This window comes from Stegastes partitus, unplaced genomic scaffold, assembly GCF_000690725.1.
Source record: "Stegastes partitus isolate 25-593 unplaced genomic scaffold, Stegastes_partitus-1.0.2 Scaffold39, whole genome shotgun sequence".
Taxonomy (NCBI): Eukaryota; Metazoa; Chordata; class Actinopteri; family Pomacentridae; genus Stegastes; species Stegastes partitus.
Genome location: NW_007577770.1, coordinates 300,864 through 306,863, shown reverse-complemented (window position 1 = coordinate 306,863; position 6,000 = coordinate 300,864). Strand labels below are relative to the sequence as shown.

The 6,000-nt window shown below is 40.2% G+C and overlaps 1 protein-coding gene across 1 annotated transcript in view; it reads right to left on the bottom strand.

Annotated features, from left to right (window-relative positions):
• dlg3 (discs, large homolog 3 (Drosophila)) overlaps positions 1–6,000 on the bottom strand; it is an 89,130-nt gene that overhangs the window by 71,068 nt on the left and 12,062 nt on the right. The window lies entirely within an intron of this gene.

Sequence of the window (6,000 nt, the reverse complement as noted above, 5' to 3'; positions counted from 1 at the left end):
CTGCCAGGAGCTAGTCCAAAGTATGAAGGCATGTCTCGTGAAACTGTGCTGTAGCAAAAGGAGAGTAACTTTGGAAAGCCAAAAAGTACAAAAAAAAAAACAACAGTCAGGAATAAACCACAGTGCTGTACTGTTGGAAATAGTTCACTGCCAGGGGAACACAGAAACGGACTAGAGAGTTGAATCCATCTTGCATTTAATGACAAACGACATTAAGCCAATATAAAATAGAAGCAATTCTGTAACTAACCAAACCATCTAAATAAATTAAGTCTAACTTTACAGAGTACAAAGCTTTCTCCACGGACACATACGGTCCACAGTACCTGAAACTGACCGGAATCACAGCCACAGTTCAGACCACACAGACCCTAAACTGACACCAGAGGGCAGCCTTCAGAGCAGGCCATCACTTTGCAAAGTTGCAATAAGAACAGGTCCAAAGATTTTCCAAATAAAGGATGTCTTATCTCTTATCCAATATTTCCAAATTAAAATCAAAGCTGCTCTTGTGCTCAAGTTGAAAAGACAAGTGTTTATATAAATACACCCACACCTCTAAGAATGCAGGCTGCAGTACCTGGCATCAATGCAACCAACAGGAGGAGAGCTGGAAGGCAAAAATGAACCTTCAAAACCACACTGATGTCAAGTTTGCAGCATTTTTTCTTATTTTTGCAGCAGTGTGGATCAGATAAAACTGGGTGTTATTTTAGAGATGCTAAGTGAGTTTCTCTTTGATGGCTTCATTCCCACGTGGCGGAGCTGTCAGGCAGGTCAACTGACACTGGGACAGCCTGAGTCGCCCCCCCCCAGCTGCCTTCTACATCTAATAGTGGCAGCTAAGAGTTTGCCTTTTGCACTGTGCACTCACATTCACATGCATGCAGGCATATATAATTGCACAAACATAGTTGAAATGAGTATTTGAATGAATCATTTAAAGTCATGCAACATCTAAAATTAATGAAATGTTTCCGCTTCTCGCCGGCCATCACTCCTGTTTATTATTTTGATTGTTACAAAATAAAAAACCCAACAAATGCAATTTTTTTTGCAACCAAAACATGAATTATTTTTCAAGTATGAAATCAACTAGACCACTAAAAATAGCCTTTTCTCTGGTGGTTTTGTTCTTTTTTTTTTTCCTCCAAGGGAGCTATTCTCCACTCTCACCTGCTACTCTGCACCAAATCAGGGAATTTGCAGACTCATTTAGTTTCCCTCCCATCCTCCACTCAGGTGACAGCATGGCTAGAATACTGATGAGCACCTCACTGGGTGTCCATTAAGCAGCTCCCCCTGTCTCGCACTTGCTCTCTCTCTTTCTCTTTCTGTCTCTCTGTCTCTCTCTCTCTCCCTCAAACGTCCCACTATGACTGCTGCATCCTTCCATCAGCCTGTCCACGATTGTGCCTCGGCTCCACAAGCAGCTGGGATCCAGAGAGTGAAGGATGGAGGGGGGGGAGAGGATCAGGAGCCATGCTGCACTGAATTAAAAGCTAAACAGGGTGGATCACAGATGCACTGCGAGGCGCTTAGGATGGCAGAATAAAGTTCAAGCCACAGTCATAATTTATGGTTCAGGTCACCTATCAAGGGAGCGACAGATTCTGAACACATGGCCCTACGATAAGTAGCAATTCATGCTTGACTAATCCAGTGATTCCCAACCACTGGCTACTTTTTTATTTGCCCTGGGGTGCATGGAAAGATGGTGGAGCAGCTCGATTAGATTTTAAACAGCTGACAAGTTGACAGTAACGAAATGAATAAATGGGTGACAAGGCTTAAAGCAATGGATAAATGGTTGAAACAATTAGCTAAATGTAAAAGATCAACTGTAATAGTTAATAGTACTAGATGAGTGTTAGCCATAAGTTAACAACAAAATGCAAACTTGCGTAAATAGACGCGAGCATTGTCTATTTAATTGTAGAAACATATGGTAACAGTATCAACTTTTGTATAGTTAACTGTCTTAAATAACATCCTTTTGTTAAACAAATCTGTCAGATGACAGATTTTGGCAATGAGGGACAATTGATTAGAGGCGCTGGGCTGTCAGGGTTCTTTTGGAAATAATACGGAAGTTTAAAACCTTACATAATTAGAAAATATGATGTTAATACATTCCCTAATACGTCCTTTTAATTTTACCAGTGCATTGTGTTGGAAATAATGTCACTTGCTCAAGCTTTATGTGTAGAGCGAGATTTGAGCGATTATGGCCTGACCAAATATCAGATCAATAATTAGCATTTTTCTGATTATCATTTTTTGTTTTAAGCGATTACTGATGGAATAAATTAATCTTAAAATGTACCACTTTGGCTCTGATGCAGCTACCCGCCCACAGCGCTATCCATTTTGTCAAACGTCACACATTATAGCAATCATAGCAACACTGAAAGAAAAATATTGAATTGTTCTCTTTTAACTAAACGTATAGAAATGATTTATAATCAGGCATATTCTAAAATTTGACAGAAATATTTTCATTTTTACTGCAAATGCATATTAATTCCAAACATCAGTTATCAATCTCCTTGACTATAAATAATTAGTAATGGCCCACAAAAAACATATTGGTTGACCTCTACTGTGGTGTAGTCATAAACCAGACAGTCTGCACTACAGCTTCCATTTAATACTGTCAAGTAAATGACAAGTTCATTGTGGTTCCCCTGTCCAGCTGACCGAGCATAATCCGGTTCAGACTTACATGAATTTCAAAAACATACTGACATTAAGTGATTGACTAGAGGGAGGGGCTGTTAAGCGTAAAATAATAATGTTAGATTAAAGTTTTCATCTCATGTGAGAACTGAACTGTGCAATTTCACTATCACCTTTTTATCATGAGCCAAAAAAAACACAGAAAAAGGTTTGCACAACATGACCTAAAAACACAGGCACATACATGCATTCAGAAGTATGCATGAATCAATATTTTAAGCCGTGTATGAAATCTAGACTAGATCCAATCGCAGCAAAACATGCAGGGTAGCTGCAGCAGAGTGTATCACAAAGGTGAAGCCTATGCTGAGAGTCATCGAATGGTTGACATCACAGTGACTGTGCCTCTTAATGACCAATCAGAACATCCCAAAAGACTAAAGAGAAAATGGACGACATCCGGAGCACAATTTTAATTCAAGATCTGGTCATTAAGGAGGAGCAGTGGGACAGAGCCAGCTGCCCTGCCAGTGGCCAACTGTCAGAACTGGCTTACCACTGCATTATTATGAAGCTTAAAGTCTTTTTTTTTTTTTTTACACAGTGATGTCTTTTTATTGCCATATCCCCTGCAAGCAAACACTATTTGATGAAGCAGATGAGGCAGGATAAAGGAGGTGATATGATTATAAAGACTGTACATTTGAGTATTTTATTTGCCTAAACATAATTTTGACCTCAACTTTGCTTTACAATACATACATTTTACTCGAGCTGCAGCAATGAATCGATTAGTCATCAACTATCAAGGTAATTGCCACAACAACTTCTTAAAACTGAATATTTTTAGTTTTTTTTTTAAATCCTCTCTGACAATAAACTTTATATGTTTGGGTTGTGGATGAAAAGAGACATTTGAGGATGTCATCTTGGGCTTTGGGAAACACTGTTCAACATTTTTAACTATTGTATATTTTATAGACAAAACTAATCGATTAAAATAGAACCAACATTGTAAAAAAGGATAGTTGCACATTTGTACACGTTGTCCTCCATTAGTTACATTGATACCACTGTACAATACGTGCAGATGTCGTTGTGGCCACTCATAAATAATAACTTACTGATAAATTTTAATCCTTACGCTGTATTTGCATGTTAAGAAAAATGGTTGGAAGGATCAGACAAAAGACAATCCAATTCCAGGTAACAAATGAGTAGGGAGAAACAAATCATGTGTTATCAGTGTGTTAGAGTCCAGCAACTCAGGAGATCATCATGAATACAGTATAACAGCAAAATAGGGAGTTAAGGTATCTACTGAGGATTAAACCGGTGGATAAGTTAGAACTTATGTTTGATCTCAATTAAAACAAGGGAGTAGTAATTGTGTTGCCTACAACCAACAGAAAAGTAGAGGAAATATTCAAATTTGTGTGGTTCTGGATCCATCATACACTATGTTGCCAAAAGTATTCACTCACCTGCCTTGACTCACATATGAACTTAAGTGACATCGCATTCTAAATCCACAGGGTTTAATATGACGTTGTTCTACCCTTTGCTGCTATAACAGCTTCAGCTCCTCTGGGAAGGCTGTCCACAAGGTCTAGGAGTGTGTTTATGGGAATTTTTGACTATTCTTCCAGAAGCACATTTGTGAGGTTACACACTGATGTTGGACGAGAAGGCCTGGCTCTCAGTCTCTGCTCTAATTCATCCCAAACGTGTTCTATCGGGTTGAGGTCAGGACTCTGTGTAGGCCAGTCAAGTTCTGCCCCACCAAACTCTCTCATCCATGTCTTTATGGACCTTGCTTTGTGCACTGGTGCACCTTCATGCTGGAAGAGGAAGAGGCTATCTCCAAACTGTTCCCACGAAGTTGCATGGAATTGTCCAAAATCTCTTGGTATGCTGAAGCATTCAGAGTTCCTTTCACTGGAACTAAGGGGCCAAGCCCAGCTCCTGAAAAACAACCCCACACCATAATCCCTCCTCCACCAAACTTTACACTTGGCACAATGCAGTCAGACAAGTACCATTCTCCTGGCAGCCGCCAAACCTAGACTCGTCCATCAGATTGCCAGATGGAGAAGCGTGATTCATCACTCCAGAGAAAGTGTCTGTACCGCTCTAGAGTCCAGTGGCGGCGTGCTTTCCACCACTGCATCCAACACTTTGCATTGCACTTGGTGATGTATGGCTAGGATGCAGCTGCTCTGCCATGGAAACCCATTCCATGAAGCTCTCTATGCACTGTTCTTGAGCTAACCTGAAGGCCACATGAAGCTTGGAGGTCTGCAGCAATTGACTCTGCAGAAAGTTGGCGACCTCTGCTCCCTATGTGCCTCAGCATCCGCCGACCCTGCTCTGTCAGTTTACGTGGCCTACCACTTTGTGGCTTAGTTGCTGTCGTTCCCAATCGATTCCACTTTGTTATAATACCACTGACAGTTGACTGTGGAATATTTAGGAGTGAGGAAATTTCATGACTGGACTTGTTGCACAGCTGGCATCCTATCACAGTACCATGCTGGAATTCACTGAGCTCCTGAGAGTGACCCATTCTTTCACAAATGTGTGTAGAAACAGTCTACATGCCTTGGTGTTTGATTTTATACACCTGTGGCCATGGAAGTGATTGGAACACATGATTTTGATTGTTTGGATGGGTGAGTGAATACTTTTGGCAACATAATGTAACTGCACCCAGGTTTTTCTGGCTTAATACTTCAACAAAGCAAGAGCAACGCACAGTACCTTCGTTGCACGTCCTATCTTTCTTTCTCCCCTTGTTTCCTGCCTGTATCTCTACTATGCATTTTAAAACAAAGGCCAAAAGCTCATAGAATTTCATCCTTTTTTTTGCAACATAATTAAATTCTTCTTCTGCAGCTCATTTTTTTAGAGACTTGATCAACATGCTAGATGTCTCTACATACATTTCCATTTGCGGAAAAGCTTTCATGACACATTAAAACTGAGAAAAGCTCTAAAGCCAATTTCTAGTGGGCTCTTTTCACCTCTGAAGTATTTTGGAGATGACTGTGAATGGTTGCCTTTCAACGCTACCACAACTCCAATTCTCTAAAGGCAAAGTAAGTGCCCGTTCCAATTTCTATGGTGTTACAGTAGATTTACAAAGGAACCCCTAATATTATGTCAATAAACAGCTGCACACTTGCTCAACGCTAAACACTTTCAATACAGACCATTGCAAGGGCTATGTTAACCAGTCGCATTATGCTTGGTCCTGTGTGGACAATAAATAAGAACAGAAGGCTTTGTAAAATGGTCTGCTGCTTTCCTTTTATAGATTAT